Source organism: Dermacentor silvarum, chromosome 8 (genome assembly GCF_013339745.2).
Source record: "Dermacentor silvarum isolate Dsil-2018 chromosome 8, BIME_Dsil_1.4, whole genome shotgun sequence".
NCBI lineage: Eukaryota > Metazoa > Arthropoda > Arachnida > Ixodida > Ixodidae > Dermacentor > Dermacentor silvarum.
In genome coordinates, this window is record NC_051161.1 from 117,271,563 (window position 1) to 117,291,405 (window position 19,843).

Sequence of the window (19,843 nt, forward strand, 5' to 3'; positions counted from 1 at the left end):
ATCAACGTTTTAGTTAAATGCACAAGAAAATGGTTTATTTAATTCACCTTGCATTGTAAACATTGTTTTTCAGACGACCATTAAGTTATGGCCCTCGTACTTCGTCAAGAGAGATACGCAAGAATTTCCCGTCAAGCTACGACATTTTGCTGTAGGAGAACTAAAGTGTACCGAAGCAATATTTATGATAACAGACACTGCGTCATAACCTCAGAGCCACACAGATGTAGCAGCGATGCTAGCAGTAACACTTACTCTTCTTCAGAAACAGGTTTGTCTACAAGCAAAAAATTCTGGTCGCCTGGCACGCTCTCCCTTCATACGTGACAGCAATGCTTCGCGACTCAACGGAGTGCGGCCGGTCGTGCAGGTTTCGAGAAATGCAAATAAACATCGAGATGTGGCAATCACGGTACCTTATTCGAAGAGGATGTGAACGCTGAAAAGACACTTATTCGAAGGAGCCGTGCCTTACAATAAATTAAAGAAGAAGGCGCCGTGGCTTAGTTGGTTAAAGCGCCTGTCTAGTAAACTGGAGATCGTGAGTTCGAATCTCACCGGTGCCTCAAGGCAATCCTTTTGACTTTTTCTATTATTTACAATACAACACCCGCGATTGATGTGAACGCTCAAAAAACCGTTACTCGAAGGCGCCGTGGCTTAGTTGGTTAAAGCGCCTGTCTAGTAAACAGGAGATCGTGAGTTCGAATCTCACCGGTGCCTCACGTCAATGCTTTTGACTTTTTCTATTGTTTGCAATACAACACCCACGATTGATGTGAACTGCTCAAAAAACCGTTGTTCGAAGGCGCCGTGGCATTCTGCTTCCGGCTTCCGAGCTATACGGATCGCGGGATCATGGGCTCCAGTGGAGCGGCTAATTTAATGCTGCTGTCAGCCGCGGCAACAGGCTTTTGACTGAGGAAGATAAGGGTTACCAGATTATTTTGCCACGACTACCAACAGGACGCATCGTATTAAACACGGTGTTTTTGGACGGCGACGCTCGTGTTCGCCCGTTCCGTGTAGAATATTTCCGGAACGCGCTTGAAACGGTTGGTATGCTCTCGTGCGTCGTCGCCCTCGGAGCGTACCAAATCAACCATGTGTGGGCGGTGACGATGAACAGAGCCGAGGCTTCCAAAAGCTGGCGGCGCTGAAGGAGCTGCAGGTCAAGGGGCGTCGCTGCCTGGTCATCGACCCGAAGGAACAACAGGTGAAGCTGCGTCTCCACTGGCTCTTGCATGGGGTGGAAGACGAGGACGTGAAGACGGCGTTGGCATCCTTCGGCAAAGTGACCGAAGTGACCCCCGAGCGCTGGCGAGTGGATGGTGTCTCCGACAAGGGCTCGACGACTAGAGCAGTGCTGCAGCTGAAGACTGGGACGAAAGTCGACGACTTGCCCCACCAGATCCGCGTCGCCGGGGAACTCGCGCTTGTGGTCACCCCAGGTCGCCCTATGCAGTGTCTGCGCCTTCGGGGTTCTGGCCACGTTCGACGAGAATGTAAGGTTCGCCCGTTGCTCCAAGTGCAGGCTTTTCGGCCACGTTGACGCGGGCTGTGTACGCTCTTACGCAGTAGCCGCGGGTTCGGCTGAGAGCGAGCCTTTGACATCAGAGCACATGATGGACATCATCGAGGGGAGGACGCGGCCAAGTAAGCCGGAAGCGCCAACGCGGCGGCAGAAGCGAGCGAGACGACCACCCCTACGAAAGGAGGACGGGATGATGTCCCTCCCCACAAGGAGCCGGCAGCATCTCTCGGGAGCGTGACGGAGACCCCGGCAGAAAGCGAAACCCCGCAGCAGGCTACTGACGCTATGCAGGTAGCGGAAGACAACACGACCCCTACCTAAGCCCGCGTTGAAGGCATCACAGCATCGGTCAAGAGGTCCCTGCAGCAGGAGCAGAAAGTCGATAGAAAGGCCGGCGGTGACTCTGAGGCTCCGCCCGCTAAGGCGCTGTCCGGAAGGCGCTCGACCCTCAAGCCTAAGCCGAACTTGGAGGCCGACCGTAGGCCCGCCGCGAAGCCGACCCCGGAAGAACTCGACCGACAGCCACCGGATGGCCACGGAGGCGTCTAGCGGACTGCTAGACGTTAAGGTGAGCACCATGCTCCGGCCCTTCTCCCCTCCTTTTTGTATCAGTAATGGCTTCCAACCCGTCGCTTAGCCTCGGCACGCTAAACGTTCGAGGTCTGGCCGCCAAAAGGAAACAGAGTCAGGTGTACCGACTACTAGTGGACCAAGACCTCGACGTTTTAGGCCTGCAAGAAACCAAGGTAGACGGCGAGGAGCAGACCGGGAGCATGGTGCAAAGGTTCACGTATGAGTACTATGCCGCAGTGAGCCAGGCCTAGGGACGTCGGCTGGGTGTGTATTGTTTGTGGAGAAGCTCCCTGGGCTTGTTATAGATGGTTACTTTTCGTGCTCTTCTGCCCGACATGTCGTCTGTGATTTCAGCTATTGCGATGTCCAATGACGCGTGTTGTGCGTTTATGCGCCTAATAATGTGGAAGAAAGGGCAAATTTCTTTCTTAACCTACAGCATCACTGCTCGGTTTACAAAATGATAGCCTTAGTTGGTGACTTCAATTGAGTATTAGGTGGCCAGGATAGGTCTACGCGACGCGTAGTTCATGACAAAAGCAGCGATATCCTGGCACAGATTCTGCGCGAATGCGAATTGGAGGACTTCGCTGAGTGTTTTCGGGGGGACCGAGACGTGAGGTATACTCACTTCCAGGGCACAAGTCACGCGCGATTGGACCGTATGTATTTGTGAGATCATCATCATCATCATCAGCCTATATTTTATGTCCACTGCAGGACGAAGCCCTCTCCCTGCGATCTCCAATTACCCCTGTCTTGCGCTAGCGTATTCCATCTTGCGCCTGCAAATTTCCTAACTTCATCATCCCATCTGGTTTTCTGCCGACCTCGACTGCGGTTCCCTTCTCTTGGTATCCATTCTGTAACCCTAATGGTCCGCCGGTTATCCATCCTAAGCATTACATGGCCTGCCCAGCTCCATTTCTTCCGGTCAATGTCAATTAGAATATCGGCTTTCCCCGTTTGTTCTCTGATCCACACCGCTCTCTTCCTGTATCTTAACGTCAGTCCTAAGATTTTTCGTTCCATCGCTCTTTGTGCGGTCCTTAACTTGTTCTGGAGCTTCTTTGTTAACCTCCAAGTTTCTGCCCCATATGTTAGCAACGGTAGAATGCAATGGTTGTACACTTTTCTTTTCTACGACAGTGGTAAGCTCCCAGTCAGGATTTGGTAATGCCTGCCGTATGCACTCCAACCCAATTTTATTCTTCTCTAAATTTCTTTCTCGTGATCAGGGAGGGTCCCCTGTTAGCAATTGACCTAGATTGTCCGATGGCTTAGTCAAAAAATTCCAGTATTTTGCAGTGAATGCAGTATCCTTTTCTGACCCCTGCCTGGTAAAATGCAGGGTGGGCCACAAAAAAGAACGGAACAAATTTGTGTGGGAACTGTGGAAAATGAATGCGGAGCTGCTACGGGATGACACTTTCAACGAAAAGGTTGTGGCTGCTCTGAACACTTTTGGAAATGGCAGTTCTGTCTAGTTAGGTGAGGAATGGGAGTTGCTGAAGCAAACTATTAAGATGAAGGCTATCGAAAGGAGTAGCGTACTGCAATATGAAAAGAAGGCGAGAGAAAACGCATTAAAATCAATGCTCGGTAAATTTGCCAAGCTCGAATGCATGCCAAGGTAAATACACCTGGTAGCGAAGCTTCCATAGAAGCCCATACATTCAAAACATGGTGGTTCATCGGCGGTTCATGGGGCGTAGCGCCATCTGTGTGAGAAGGGAACACTTCCGGCGGAAGAAAAAATTATGTGACGCCTTATCCGTTAAAAACAGAAGTGACGTCATTTTGTTCTCATAGGCGCGAAATTTGTTTCCGGGGGCCTGTTATTAGAGCTGTATACTCAAATGCCCCGCCGTTCGACGTGATGGTCGTTTCGAGCTTTCAGCGCGGAAACCGATGCAGGAAAAGTTCAGCCATACGGGTGTCGAAACTGCACCCTTGCGCAGAACATACTTTGTTTGGCGGCCGACAAACGCTTAGGGCGTAGAGTGCTCGGCCTTTCGTCGGACGCCAAGCCCGTAGACCAGCGTTGTCCTACGAAAACAACTAAAGTGAGCAATTATCTGGCGATCGCAACTTTCTACTTTTGACTGAACAGGTTAAGAAACAATGAAACTACACGCGTCACCAAATTCAGACAAACGTCGGCAAGCAAAGCAACACAACATGTGAGGGGGGCGTATATTGTAAAAGGTGAACTTTACGAGTGCGCCTTTCTGCCCACTTCAAGAGCTGCGTTGCATTGCAAGTGATAGCAGCGTCAACGCCCGCCGCTATCGTTGGGCGCTCTTACGGTGGGCGCTGGAAAAAGGCATTTATTTATAATGATCAAGTAAAATAGAGTTGTTCTTTTCTCGCCATGCGTATACAAAATTGATCAGGAATTTTATTTTCGTTGATTGAACCTAACTGTGTGTCGCTTTAATTAAAAAACGGTTTTTTATTTCGCAATGTTTGTTCCCTCCAAACATAGTCGCGCTTTAATCACTGCTCCCATAACCACCCTTGCTGATGTCGGTGACAATAGGTTCTGAACCGCTTTTCGCCCGAAGCTTCGCGACCATTTGGAACGACCTTGTGCATGCAACCGGGCGCTTATCAAGAAGATATGCGTGCCGTTAAGAAGAAACTCGAGGCGTTTGACGAAAAGCGCTACCGGGGTGCGCTGGTGCGCGCGAGAGCAGAAAGGCTGGCATGCGGTGAAATGCCCACAAAAAGAGCGCTGGGATTAGAAAAAAAAAAACATTCCACACGCAAGCAGATTGAGGCCATCGAACGCGACGGGGTTGAAGTAACCGATAACTATAACATAGGGTGTGCTTTCTTTGACCATTTTCAAAAGCTTTTCGCATTCAGGCCCGTCAATGCAAGGTTTCAAACACTTATTTTTGGAGCGAATGCCGCAATTGTCGAGTGAAGTAAAAGAGACGTTAGAACAGCCAATAACGGAAAACGAAGTGATGAAAGCTATCGAAGACCTGAACCCTGGCAAGTCACCAGGGCCAGACGGTCTTTGTGCAGCTTGGTACAAAACATTCATAGACCACCTAGCTCCTAGTCTAACCGCAGTTTTCAATGAAGCATATGAACTGAAAATGCTTCCACCATCCTTTGACCAGTCCCATGCAGTACTAATACCGAAAACATAAGAGACCGAAAAGCTCAAGCAACTTTCATTCTACAGACCCATAGCGCTGACTAACTTATTTTTTGGCAGTGGCGGCAGCATCTGGAAACACGTCTGATTCTGTGTACCCTGCTGTTGCAGGCTGTTGCAGTTGCCGCATTGGAACCGCATTGGAGCCCTGCTGACTTCAACCATACCTGAGCATCTTCGGATCTACTGCCTTCCTGTGGGCACTCTTATCGTCAGCGTTTTTCGACGAAATCTGCTCGACCGTGCCCCGCTTCTGGCTTCGCGACTCTGACGGACACTATCTGCTTGTGCCTTGACTACACTATGCCCGACACTTGCTTATCGTGCCAGTTACCTGTACAGGATGAAGGGTCTGTGAAATGTAGCGAGTGTTTACACATGTACCACTTCGGGAGGTGTGCTGGCTTGTTAGAAAAATCGTACAAATCTAAATCAGAAACGGCAAAGAAGGCCTGGAAGTGCGTGACATGTAAGAGCACGGGCCCACGGGGTAGTCGCAGCGACGATGAAGTTGACGTACATTCAGTTCTTGCATCGAATCAACGAGAAGCGTGAGGGCTTGCCGGCTTTAATAGGAAAAGTAAATAGCATGGAACAGTCGGTTCAGTTTCTATCCCAGAAATTCGATGAATTTCAAGAAAAGGTAACTAAGCAAGACACTGAAATCAAGGGGCTAAGAAAAAGGGTGACAGAATTGGAAGAAAGAGAAAAGGTACGTGCATCTGCAGAATGTGACCTTATACGGCAGGTGAATGATCTTGAGTTCCGAAGTAGGCGACTGAACTTGGAAGTTCACGGAATCCCTGTTGTGGAGGGTGAAAACCTGATAACCTCTATAAATGAAGTGGCTGATAAGCTTAAAGTACCTCAGCTTAGAAAGGCTGATGGCGCATCCGTGCATCGGCTGCTCGCTAAGCAAGGCAAAGTACCGGGAATTATTATCCGCTTCACAAAACAAGAGACCAGAGACGCGTGGCTCAAGAAAAAGTACACCCTTACTGGCGACAACCCTCGAATTTTCTTTCAAGAAAATCTGACTCGGCACAGCAGGGAGCTTCTACGGGCTACGAAAGAAGCGGCAAGGCAAAAGGGTTATAAGTTTGTTTGGCGCGTCAATGGCAAGGTCCTTGTTCGGAAGACCGAGGGAGCTCATGCAGTTCACATTAAGGATAAGGATGATCTTGAGGAGCTCTAAACAGTGCAATACGTTGGTTGCAATACCTGAAGGATGTATGATGAAGTGCAGTATTACTTACCAAATGATGTAAATGAAATTGTCGCAACATTTACTACAGCCTCCATAAAATGTATCCACCTAAATACGCGATCTGTGAAAAACAAAATGTTGTGCTTGGAGGAACTGCTTACCGAATTTTCTTTTCAATTTTCGGTGATAATGTTAACCGAAACATGGAGCACTTCTGAAAGTGATATATTTAGGTTGCCTAATTATAATACTATTTAAACAGGTCGCACTCTCGAGGGGGTGGAGTAGCGTTGCTGATTGCAGATGACGTTGAATGTCAAATCCTTCATTCTTATACTGTGCTTTCACCTGACTATGAAATATTGTCACTATGCACTGGTAAGCATGTATTTTCTGTGTGCTATCGACCACCCGCTGGTGATATACCGGTGTTTATAAAGTTCTACGATGTTCTTGCGTATGTGGTTCAAAATCATAATTCCAAAAATTTAATAGCTGGTGGAGATTTCAACATTGACATGTGTTCGAATAGTCAGTCATCGAATTCTTTCAATATGATTATATTATCTAACGGTTTTGCCAACCTAATCACCACGCCTACTAGGGTTACGCCTCAAGGCCAGTCAACTCTGGATTTATTTATCACTAACTCCGTACAATCAAACATTAAATCCGGAGTCTTATCTTGTTCCATCAGTGACCATTTGCCAGTGTTTCTGTGTGCTGAAATCAGCGGATTAAGAGGAAAAAAGTTCCCACCACTATCATACCAATTAATTACAGACTCAACTCTGACATCTTTTTATGATACTCTTTTGACAGTAGAGTGGGATGTGATAACTAACCTAACGGATGCCAATGAGGCTTACAATATGTTCATTGATATATTATCCCTCCTATACCACAACAGCTTTCCTTCCAGGACACGTAAGAAAAGTAGAAAAACACGGAAACCATGGATTACACCTGATTTACGCGAAGAAATGAAAATGAGGGACAAGCTATACCAACATTTCCTCCACACGCGATCAGCAGATGACCTTGCCATATTTAAAAAGTATCGAAACAGTATCTAGGAAGTTACGGCATGCACGCACAGCATACTACTCATCTTTCCTAGACATCCAAAGCCGTAAACACAGCCTACTATGGTTGAACCGACTTTTGAATCATAGTGATTGCCACACGCCTTTATCGCAGTTACAAAATAATGGCAAAGAATTATCGGGTATTGAACTAGCTGATGCATTCAATAATTTTTTCACAGATATGGCTAGTACTCACGCTACGACCTGTCATGCTAGTAAATATGTTTGCACTAACAATGAGAACACAATATACCTTCAGCCCGTCACACCGGATGAATTTGTGTCAGTTATAAAAGCCTTAAACAATAGCAGTAGTTGTGACATTGACGGTTTTCAAGTGTGCCCAATTAAACATGTAGTTGAAATTATTGCCCCAACACTCACCCATATTTTTAACATGTGTCTGGAATCGGCAATTTTTTCAGTGAAAATGCAGTCTGCGAAAGTAATCGTTCTATATAAAAAAGGAGATCGTAATGACTTAGGAAATTACAGGCCGGTATCCATTTTACCAATCTTTTCAAAGGTGATTTGAAAACATTTTGCATTCAAGGATGACAAAGTTCATTGAAAAACATAACCTGTTAACACCACACCAATTTGCTTTTCTTAAGAAAAAATCAGTCGAGTTAGCATTAGTAGAGCAGAAAGAATATATATTAACAGAGTTTGAAAACAAAGCTATAGTTGTTGGTATTTTCGTAGACTTCTCTAAGGCCTTTGATTTAGTTGACCATCACATTTTATTGGAGAAATTAAACTATTATGGAATACGAGGGCAGGCATTATCTCTTGTCAAATCTTACTTATCTAATAGAACACAAATTGTGAAAATCGGCACTTTTACTTCTCAGGCTAGAGCTGCCCATCGTGGAGTGCCACAGGGAAGTATTCTAGGGCCTTTGCTTTTTAATATCTATCTGAATGATACCGTCAATATTAATTCTCAGGCAAGGTTTATTATTTATGCGGACGACACGAGTATTTTTTTCACTGGTAATAATATTCATGTTCTTATAGAACAATGTAACAATGCAATGAAATTCTTAGAGGAATGGTCGAGAGTGAATTTAATGAAGATAAATGCAAACGAAACAAAAGCAGTTGTATTCAGACCGAAAAACAAGCAAATACCTCCCCATCAAGATATTGTATTATACTCAAGGAGTATTGAAATAGTCGAGACTTTCAAATGTCTAGGTGTCATCTTTTCAGCGAACATGTCATGGGACAATCACGTCAAATATGTTCTAAGCAGAATAAGTAGAATAACTGGTGTAGTAGGCCGTATGAGATCCATTCTTTCCACACGTATTAAACTCTTGCTGTACAATTCACTTTTCCAATCACATTTAAACTATTGCCAATTAGTATGGGGTAACACAACGTCCACCAATCTAGAACATATTCACCTGTTACAGAAGAAGTATCTCCGCCACGCATATAACGCTTCCTACACAGCATCGACAATAACCTTCTTTAATTACTCTGGTGTGATCCCAGCTCACAATCTCTACAGATATCGTCTGAGTCATGTATATAAACTGGAAATCCATCGAAATATCAGCAACCTGCGTACTCTAGCCCAACTCCAGAGAAAAGCTCCAAATTACATTACAAGACACTTTGAGGATTGGTTAGTACCAACACCACGTTCAAACTATGGGAAACAAAGCCTTAAATACGTAATACCAACACTATTAAATTACTATAATTCGATCCGATTTGATCTTTTTACATCATCATCCAAGGAACTGAAACTGATGTATACGGTTTCGATGTAATATCCGGTAGCGTTATGTATCTGTGTTTTTGCATTTGTTTCTTGAGAAACATGTCATTGAAGTTATGTATACAGTCATAATATGTATGTATATGTATGTGCGCATATGTTATGCTGCCTCCCTGCAGAAACAAGGATTGTAGACTCGTCAAGCTGTTGATGTATAGCTTTTTTTCTACAGTCCCCCCATCTGTAAATCTACAGGATGGCAAATAAACAATTTCAATTACAATTCAAACTGCGACTACAAAATATTGATGAAGGTACTGGCACGTCGGGTGCAGTCAGTGATTAAGGATATAGTCGGCCCGCACCAGACGTGCGGCATCCTCGGAAGAACGATTTTGACCAACATTCATAAGATGAAGTGTGTGCTTGATTGTTGTGAAGCCATGTACGATGCAGTGGCGATCCTCCAGTTGGACTTGGAGAAAGCGTTTGTTTGCGTTTCGCATGAGGTCTTGCTTACCATCCTGAAACATGTCAGTTTTGGCCGCATAATCACTGAGGGGGTGACCATGGCATACCGGAGCTGCTATACGAGACTTATAATTAATCAGACGTTGGGGGCCCCCATTAATGTGAAGCGCTCCGTTCGCCAAGGTTGTCCACTCAGCCCACTCTTGTTTTGTGTTTATATAGAAACGCTATGTCAGGCCACAATCCAAAATGACTACTTTAAGGGATTTCATCTGCAAGCAGCAGAGCTGAAGTTACTGGCATATGCAGGCGATGTGGCTGTATGCTGTAAAGATACGCAGAGTGTATTGCATACCGTTAGTATCGTAAGAAATTTTGGTGATGTCACTAACAGCTTTGTGAACTGGCAAAAATGTTTGGGTTTTCGGCATGGCAGATGGGCGTCTACCCAAGACCACTTCTCGAACGTAAGATGGGTCACGACGCCGATAAAGTACCTTGGCGCACCCCTTGATGCCTACAGGGACAGTAGCGAATACTGGAAGGAGCGGACAAAGGAAATAAAACAGCGGACAAATGGAACGCGGGCCACATGTCAATATTTGCGACAGCTACAGCATGCAACATGTTTCTCGTGACAAAGATCTGGTAAGTGATGCAGGTCCTACAGTGTTCTCGGATTAATGTGCAGAAACTGCACCACGTGTTCGCTGTGTTCGTGTGGGCATCCAGCTGGAAGCGATGCAGCCGAGATAATCTTTTCCGGCGTGTTAAGGATGGCGGTCTTGGGCTGGCGCACCTCTTCTTGCGTCAACTTGTTAACAGGTTCTTTTTCTTTCGCGATACAAATGACCCATTTTTGCGCACCGTGATCCAAATGAGACTATCAAGATCACTTCCCGAGCTTGTTGTCGGTACCGAAACCATGACAGGTACAGTCCGTGGATTCTTCCGGGAAATTGTTGATAGTGTTTCCTTTGGCGTGTTCGTTTTTCAAATGCATATTTGTGGACTGTAAAACTCAAAAAGTTATATCGTGATTTGTGTGATAGTGTTTTGCTTGTGTCCATGTACCGAGCCGTGTACAGTGGAGGCCCAGGCCTAGACGTTTTGAAAAGGGTGAGAAAGATGCCAGTGCAAACAGCCACCAAATCATTCTTCTTTAAATTGCATACAGGGACTTTGCACGCTAAAACATTTCTGGAACAACGTAAGTTCTACTTGCCATGGGGAACCAACTGCCTTATTTGTAGAAAGCCGGAAAACATAGATCATGTCTTCATCCACTGTTGGGAGGGGGTCTATTTCTGGGACGTGTTGCAAAGGGCTTTAAAAAAGGAGCTACCAATAGATCCCCAGGGAATCAGGTTTTTGCCAGTGGATGACGACGAAGGATTCCCGTATGATTTAATCATGCTTACGGGCCTCCACTGTCTATGACGCTCGAGAATGGCGGGGTACCACTGTGACCCTGATGCCTGACCGGCGCGGGTATACTTCCGAGAATGCATGCATCGGTATGTAGAACTGTTGAAGTCACAACAGACTGTTCCCGAGTGGCTGTCCAGGGTTGAACCCCTGGTAGGACTCAAGGAATTTTAATACGACAACGTCATGCCGCAGTAACGGATGGCAACAAATGTATGTATTGCTGTTTTGTATAGTGTTTATGGAATTTTGTGTTGTTCTTTGTCGAGGACTGGCAATAAAGAAAAAATGGCCGCGTATCTGTGTGCTTCGCTGCAAATGTCGTCGAAAGACGATAGTCTTCTGCCGGCCGTACTACATGAGCTGCTGGTCTGATCCGCGGCCACCCGTGATGCTGTTCTCGTACCATTTCCGTCCTGGCATGATAAATGCAATAGAGGTTTGTTTGAACAGATTTCATTTTACCGCATTATCACTGCTGGCATGCCATGTGTTCGTACCTCCACGATATGTCAGCAATGTTTCGGTCGCGTGCAATTTAATTTCGCTTGCTTGGCCTCGCGGTCTTTGGTGGTTCTCGCGGCATGTGCTTCTGGCGTCTCTTGAGTAGCCCGGTACGCTTGCTTGGCCTCACGGTCTTTGGTGGTTCTCGCGACATGCGCTTCTGGCGTCTCTTGAGTAGCCCAGTACGCTTGCTTGGCCTCGCGGTCTTTGGTGGTTCTCGTGGCATGCGCTTCTGGCGTCTCTTGAGTAGCCCAGTACGCTTGCTTGGCCTCGCGGTCTTTGGTGGTTCTCGCGGCATGCGCTTCTGGCGTCTCTTGAGTAGCCCGGTACGCTTGCTTGGCCTCGCGGTCTTTGGTGGTTCTCGCGGCATGCACTTCTGGCGTCTCTTGAGTAGCCCAGTACGCTTGCTTGGCCTCGCGGTCTTTGGTGGTTCTCGCGGCATGCGCTTCTGGCGTCTCTTGAGTAGCCCAGTACGCTTGCTTGGCCTCACGGTCTTTGGTGGTTCTCGCGGCATGCGCTTCTGGCGTCTCTTGAGTAGCCCAGTACGCTTGCTTGGCCTCGCGGTCTTTGGTGGTTCTCGCGGCATGCGCTTCTGGCGTCTCTTGAGTAGCCCAGTACGCTTGCTTGGCCTCACGGTCTTTGGTGGTTCTCGCGGCATGCGCTTCTGGCGTCTCTTGAGTAGCCCAGTACGCTTGCTTGGCCTCGCGGTCTTTGGTGGTTCTCGCGGCATGCGCTTCTGGCGTCTCTTGAGTAGCCCGGTACGCTTGCTTGGCCTCGCGGTCTTTGGTGGTTCTCGCGGCATGCACTTCTGGCGTCTCTTGAGTAGCCCAGTACGCTTGCTTGGCCTCGCGGTCTTTGGTGGTTCTCGCGGCATGCGCTTCTGGCGTCTCTTGAGTAGCCCAGTACGCTTGCTTGGCCTCGCGGTCTTTGGTGGTTCTCGCGGCATGCGCTTCTGGCGTCTCTTGAGTAGCCCAGTACGCTTGCTTGGCCTCGCGGTCTTTGGTGGTTCTCGCGGCATGCGCTTCTGGCGTCTCTTGAGTAGCCCAGTACGCTTGCTTGGCCTCGCGGTCTTTGGTGGTTCTCGCGGCATGCGCTTCTGGCGTCTCTTGAGTAGCCCGGTACGCTTGCTTGGCCTCGCGGTCTTTGGTGGTTCTCGCGGCATGCGCTTCTGGCGTCTCTTGAGTAGCCCGGTACGCTTGCTTGGCCTCGCGGTCTTTGGTGGTTCTCGCGGCATGCGCTTCTGGCGTCTCTTGAGTAGCCCAGTACGCTTGCTTGGCCTCGCGGTCTTTGGTGGTTCTCGCGGCATGCGCTTCTGGCGTCTCTTGAGTAGCCCGGTACGCTTGCTTGGCCTCGCGGTCTTTGGTGGTTCTCGCGGCATGCGCTTCTGGCGTCTCTTGAGTAGCCCGGTACGCTTGCTTGGCCTCGCGGTCTTTGGTGGTTCTCGCGGCATGCGCTTCTGGCGTCTCTTGAGTAGCCCGGTACGCTTGCTTGGCCTCGCGGTCTTTGGTGGTTCTCGCGGCATGCGCTTCTGGCGTCTCTTGAGTAGCCCGGTACGCTTGCTTGGCCTCGCGGTCTTTGGTGGTTCTCGCGGCATGCGCTTCTGGCGTCTCTTGAGTAGCCCAGTACGCTTGCTTGGCCTCGCGGTCTTTGGTGGTTCTCGCGGCATGCGCTTCTGGCGTCTCTTGAGTAGCCCAGTACGCTTGCTTGGCCTCGCGGTCTTTGGTGGTTCTCGCGGCATGCGCTTCTGGCGTCTCTTGAGTAGCCCGGTACGCTTGCTTGGCCTCGCGGTCTTTGGTGGTTCTCGCGGCATGCGCTTCTGGCGTCTCTTGAGTAGCCCAGTACGCTTGCTTGGCCTCGCGGTCTTTGGTGGTTCTCGCGGCATGCGCTTCTGGCGTCTCTTGAGTAGCCCGGTACGCTTGCTTGGCCTCGCGGTCTTTGGTGGTTCTCGCGGCATGCGCTTCTGGCGTCTCTTGAGTAGCCCAGTACGCTTGCTTGGCCTCGCGGTCTTTGGTGGTTCTCGCGGCATGCGCTTCTGGCGTCTCTTGAGTAGCCCGGTACGCTTGCTTGGCCTCGCGGTCTTTGGTGGTTCTCGCGGCATGCGCTTCTGGCGTCTCTTGAGTAGCCCAGTACGCTTGCTTGGCCTCGCGGTCTTTGGTGGTTCTCGCGGCATGCGCTTCTGGCGTCTCTTGAGTAGCCCAGTACGCTTGCTTGGCCTCGCGGTCTTTGGTGGTTCTCGCGGCATGCGCTTCTGGCGTCTCTTGAGTAGCCCGGTACGCTTGCTTGGCCTCGCGGTCTTTGGTGGTTCTCGCGGCATGCGCTTCTGGCGTCTCTTGAGTAGCCCAGTACGCTTGCTTGGCCTCGCGGTCTTTGGTGGTTCTCGCGGCATGCGCTTCTGGCGTCTCTTGAGTAGCCCAGTACGCTTGCTTGGCCTCGCGGTCTTTGGTGGTTCTCGCGGCATGCGCTTCTGGCGTCTCTTGAGTAGCCCAGTACGCTTGCTTGGCCTCGCGGTCTTTGGTGGTTCTCGCGGCATGCGCTTCTGGCGTCTCTTGAGTAGCCCGGTACGCTTGCTTGGCCTCGCGGTCTTTGGTGGTTCTCGCGGCATGCGCTTCTGGCGTCTCTTGAGTAGCCCGGTACGCTTGCTTGGCCTCGCGGTCTTTGGTGGTTCTCGCGGCATGCGCTTCTGGCGTCTCTTGAGTAAGCCCAGTACGCTTGCTTGGCCTCGCGGTCTTTGGTGGTTCTCGCGGCATGCGCTTCTGGCGTCTCTTGAGTAGCCCAGTACGCTTGCTTGGCCTCGCGGTCTTTGGTGGTTCTCGCGGCATGCGCTTCTGGCGTCTCTTGAGTAGCCCAGTACGCTTGCTTGGCCTCGCGGTCTTTGGTGGTTCTCGCGGCATGCGCTTCTGGCGTCTCTTGAGTAGCCCAGTACGCTTGCTTGGCCTCGCGGTCTTTGGTGGTTCTCGCGGCATGCGCTTCTGGCGTCTCTTGAGTAGCCCAGTACGCTTGCTTGGCCTCGCGGTCTTTGGTGGTTCTCGCGGCATGCGCTTCTGGCGTCTCTTGAGTAGCCCAGTACGCTTGCTTGGCCTCGCGGTCTTTGGTGGTTCTCGCGGCATGCGCTTCTGGCGTCTCTTGAGTAGCCCAGTACGCTTGCTTGGCCTCGCGGTCTTTGGTGGTTCTCGCGGCATGCGCTTCTGGCGTCTCTTGAGTAGCCCGGTACGCTTGCTTGGCCTCGCGGTCTTTGGTGGTTCTCGCGGCATGCGCTTCTGGCGTCTCTTGAGTAGCCCAGTACGCTTGCTTGGCCTCGCGGTCTTTGGTGGTTCTCGCGGCATGCGCTTCTGGCGTCTCTTGAGTAGCCCAGTACGCTTGCTTGGCCTCGCGGTCTTTGGTGGTTCTCGCGGCATGCGCTTCTGGCGTCTCTTGAGTAGCCCAGTACGCTTGCTTGGCCTAGCGGTCTTTGGTGGTTCTCGCGGCATGCGCTTCTGGCGTCTCTTGAGTAGCCCAGTACGCTTGCTTGGCCTCGCGGTCTTTGGTGGGTCTCGCGGCATGCGCTTCTGGCGTCTCTTGAGTAGCCCAGTACGCTTGCTTGGCCTCGCGGTCTTTGGTGCTTCTCGCGGCATGCGCTTCTGGCGTCTCTTGAGTAGCCCAGTACGCTTGCTTGGCCTCGCGGTCTTTGGTGGTTCTCGCGGCATGCGCTTCTGGCGTCTCTTGAGTAGCCCAGTACGCTTGCTTGGCCTCGCGGTCTTTGGTGGTTCTCGCGGCATGCGCTTCTGGCGTCTCTTGAGTAGCCCAGTACGCTTGCTTGGCATCGCGGTCTTTGGTGGTTCTCGCGGCATGCGCTTCTGGCGTCTCTTGAGTAGCCCAGTACGCTTGCTTGGCCTCGCGGTCTTTGGTGGTTCTCGCGGCATGCGCTTCTGGCGTCTCTTGAGTAGCCCAGTACGCTTGCTTGGCCTCGCGGTCTTTGGTGGTTCTCGCGGCATGCGCTTCTGGCGTTTCCTTTGTCTCATGGCGGGCTCACTTGGCTCCACGGTCTTTTCCACGCCTTTGGGTGCCATCTTCTGGAGTTTCTTTTTCCCGGCGTTTCCGTTGTGCCTGGCGGCCCTTGATTACCCGTTCGGCACGAGCTTCGGGCGTCTCTTCTGCCGCCCGGTACGCTCGCTTAGCCTCTCGGTCGCTGACGATTCGCGCGTCGCGCACCTGGTCTGTGTCCTGTTGCCTCCGGGTGCGCCTCGACTCACGATCTTGCGCTAGCCGCTCGGCTCGTTGCTCGGACGTTTCCTGGGCACGCTTGAGACGACGAGCGTCGGCACGCCGGCGCTTCTCCGCTGCAATTTGGTCGTCGGTCTTTTCCCTGCGTTGTCTGGGCATGTCTTGTAGAGTGGGTTGTATTTCATCAAGCGGCCATTTATGTTTTGCCCTGCCTCAGACAGCGCTTCCTTTATGTTGAATCGGCCGCATCTGGCTGGCATGGATAAAATTGAGGAGGCGGAATCGGCCGCATCTGGCTGGCATTGATAAAATTGAGGAGGTGCTGCGTGAGACATGGACGCCATCTGGCAATACATCGGGAAACATGAGCTTATGCAGAGGGTGTCCTTCCTCCATGGCAGAGGGCGCTCGTCGGCGCGCAGTCGGGGAAACACGAGCTTGTGCAGAGGGTTCCCTCCCTTCGTGGCAGACGTCGTTCGTCGGCGCGCATAGCATGGCATTTTCAGCGCAGCTTAAGAAACTAGGGTCTTTAGAGTTACGTATCTATGTATTTTCTATTAAAGGAACACACCTCCTAATACTTACCTAGTGATGTTGCGCCTCAGATATGCGTAATATTTACTTTTTGATCGATAACGTTCACAAGTATGAACAGCCGTACCAGTTTAAGTAGTGTGGGCGGTAAGCAAGTGGTCCAACTTTGGCCGGGTGGCTGAATCGGTTGACAGACAGACAAACAGAAAGACAGACAGACAGACAGACAGACAGACAGACAGACCAAATTTTCAGCGTTTAAGTTCCCCAAGAAAGACTATCGTCTTTAAAAAAGAAGGCGACGTGCCTAAGTTGGTTAAAGCGCCTGTCTAGTAAACAGGGGATCGTGAATTGGAATCTCACCGGTGCCTCAAGTCAATGCTTTTGAATTTTTCTATTGGTTACAATACAACACCCGGGATTGATGTGAACGCTGAAAAGACCGTTATTGGAAGGCGTCGTGGCTTAGTTGGTTAAAGCGCCTGTCTAGTAAACAGGAGATCGTGAGTTCGAATCTCACCGGTGCCTCACGTCAATGCTTTGGACTTTTTCTATTGTTTACAATACAACACAATTATCTCAGTGAAGTGAAAAGGAAAACACTGTACGGAGATCTTCGTGATGTACTTTTCCCAGTGCCATTATACAGTGGAGGGCCAGGACAGGATGTGCTCAAACGGGTGAAACGCATGCAGGTACCACCAGGGGTAAAAACTTTTTTCTTTAAGCTTCACACCGGAACGCTCCCCGTCAAGACTTTTATGAAAGAACGGGGTTGTACTGTACCATGGGGATCGCACTACTTGTTCTGCAAGAAGCCCAAAACTACAGACAATGTCTTTTTGCACTGTTGGGAGGGTGTTTACTGCTGGGATGTGTTAAAGCGAACACTCAAGAAGGAGTTGCCGCTGGACCGCCACGGGATAAGATTTCTAGCAATTAAGGATGACGACGGGCTGCCCTACGACTTAATCATGTCGAATGCGCTCCACTGTTTATGGCGCGCACGAATGGCGGGGTACCACTGTGATCATGACGCTATAGGCCCGCACGTATTTATTTCAAAGAATGTATTGCAAGATTTATTGAAGCACAGAAAATGCAAGTGTGTGTGCCGGATTGGCTGTCAAGGCTTGACAGCCTTTGACAGCCATGAAGGAATTTTAATGTGACAACGCCGGTCCAACACGAACGGGCGGCTTGTATGCTTTTCCCTTCCTTTTTTTCTTGCATCCTGTATAATTGCTTCCAAATGTGATATTTGAATGTTTGCGCATTTGTTTGTTTCTGTCAAGTCAAAGACCGGCAATAAATAATAAAAAAGGCGCCGTGGCTTAGTTGGTTGAAGCGCCTGTCTAGTAAACAGGGGATCGTGGGTTCGAATCTCACCGGTGCCTCACGTCAATGCTTTTGACTTTTTCTATTGTTTACAATACAACACCCGCGATTGATGTGAACGCTGAAAGCACCGTTATTCGAAGGCGCCGTGGCTTAGTTGGTTAAAGCGCCTGTCTAGTAAACAGGAGATCGTGAGTTCGAATCTCACCGGTGCCTCAAGTCATTGCTTTTGACGTTTTCCATTGTGTACAGGACAATGCCCCCGATAGATGTGAACGCCTAAAAGACCGTTATTTGGAGGCGCCGTGGCTTCCACGTCCGCTCCCACGTTATCTCTACCTTTTATATATTCTACATGGAAGCTATTCTCCTGTAGGCTTAAACTCCAACCCATCAGCCTGGTATTTGGTAACCTGGCTATCGTTAGATATTCGAAGGGTTGGTGGCCTGTCTGTACACGAAAATGTCGTCCGTAAAGATATGTGTCTAATTTTCTCACTGCCCACACTACCACTCGACATTCCTTCTCCATAGTCGAGTAATTTCTTTCCGCTTCCCTTAAACTTCTATTAGCATAGCATACCGGGTGCATTATTACACCTTCCTCTTGGATCAAAACTGCTCCGAGTGTCTTGCTGGATGCGTCTGTACGGAGTACAAACTCCTTTTCCATGTTTGGTGCTAATAGCACAAAAGGTTGTGACATGCGTTATTTCAGAACAGCGAATGCGTTTTCGGGCACTGCTGCCCAGCTCACAGTGTTAGCTGCTCCTTTTTTGTCAATTCTACTAATGGATCGACCAGGGCTGCATAATTACGAATGAATTCCCTGTAGTATCCCGTTATACCATAAATGATAGGATCTCTTTCTTGGTAGTTTGGCCGCTGTGCCGCTTGTATTTTATTCATAACCTCCTTCTTTGTATAAATATGCCCCATCCCTAACTGATTTCCAAGGAAAGAAACTGTTTCGAAGCCCATCTCGCATTTAGTGGGTTTCACACTCAGTCCTGCATTCATTATTTTCTATAACAACGCTTCCAGAGTAGCCAAATGCTCCCCCTAGTTTTCCGTTGCAATTAGAATGTCATCTATTTAGTGTTCGACGTTAGGCAATTCCTCTAGTACCTTTCTCATCAAATTTCTGAACAATGCAGCTGCCGTTTTTGGCCCAAATGGCATGAACCTGAACTGGAAAAGCCCCTTGGAACATGAAAACGCCGTCTTCTCTTTTGATGACTCCTCCATTGGGATTTGCCAATATCCTTTTGCTAAATCTAATTTTGAGAAAAACTTCTTGTTTGCTACCTTATCGAACATCACATCTACTCTAGGGATGGGTTCTGCATCTGCTACTAGCACATTATTCAGTCGCCTGAAATCAACACACACCACCCGATTTGAACCATCTGGCTCTTTCACAACTACTAGTGGTGCATGGTATGCCGAAATAAATCTTTCGATAATTCCCGTTTCCAGCATGTCTTGGATTTCTTTGTCGATGGATTCTTGTACAGCTATTGGTAATGGGTATTGCTTGACATTTACGGGTCTCTCAGTAGTTGCAACCGGAATTCAACGTCTTTCGTTTGCCCAGGCTTGTCTGAAAAGATATCCCCATAACTTCGTAACAGGCTATCTACTTGTGTTATCATGTTCTCATCCAAAAGGCGATTTATCGTGACTTTCCCCCAACCCATACTTCTTTGTGCGTTATATATGGGTACCTCTTTCGTTTCTTCAACTACAATCATACATGAAGCTTTCATCCCCTCTTGCCTACTCCTTTCTTCCTACCTCTTCAACACATTGGCATGGAGCACTTTCTTTTTCCCATTTATCAATAGCTCATTATCAACTTCGTTCCTTCGTTGCGTCACTACGAATGGTCCCTTCCATCGCATCAGCAGTTTATTGTTGTCGTTCGGAAGCAAAACTAACGCTTTGTCTCCCCGCTTTAGCATTTGTCGGCTGTTTTCCTATCGTAGTTCTCTCTGTAGTGTTTTTTGGCTCTGTCTAGATTTTCACGGGCGATCTTGGAGGTTTCTTCAAGCTTCTTCCT

At 49.1% G+C, this 19,843-nt stretch overlaps 5 non-coding genes across 5 annotated transcripts; all 5 read left to right on the plus strand.

The window, feature by feature from the left end:
- The first annotated feature begins 492 nt into the window (after positions 1-492).
- On the plus strand, positions 493-566 carry Trnat-agu (transfer RNA threonine (anticodon AGU)). Its single transcript has one exon. It is a non-coding gene; the product is annotated as a tRNA-Thr (tRNA).
- An 83-nt stretch (positions 567-649) lies between these two features.
- Trnat-agu (transfer RNA threonine (anticodon AGU)) lies at positions 650-723 on the plus strand. The gene has a single exon. It is a non-coding gene; the product is annotated as a tRNA-Thr (tRNA).
- A 16,174-nt stretch (positions 724-16,897) lies between these two features.
- Positions 16,898-16,971, plus strand: Trnat-agu (transfer RNA threonine (anticodon AGU)). Its single transcript has one exon. It is a non-coding gene; the product is annotated as a tRNA-Thr (tRNA).
- A 795-nt stretch (positions 16,972-17,766) lies between these two features.
- On the plus strand, positions 17,767-17,840 carry Trnat-agu (transfer RNA threonine (anticodon AGU)). The gene has a single exon. It is a non-coding gene; the product is annotated as a tRNA-Thr (tRNA).
- Positions 17,841-17,923: 83 nt separating this feature from the next.
- On the plus strand, positions 17,924-17,997 carry Trnat-agu (transfer RNA threonine (anticodon AGU)). The gene has a single exon. It is a non-coding gene; the product is annotated as a tRNA-Thr (tRNA).
- Positions 17,998-19,843: the final 1,846 nt, after the last annotated feature.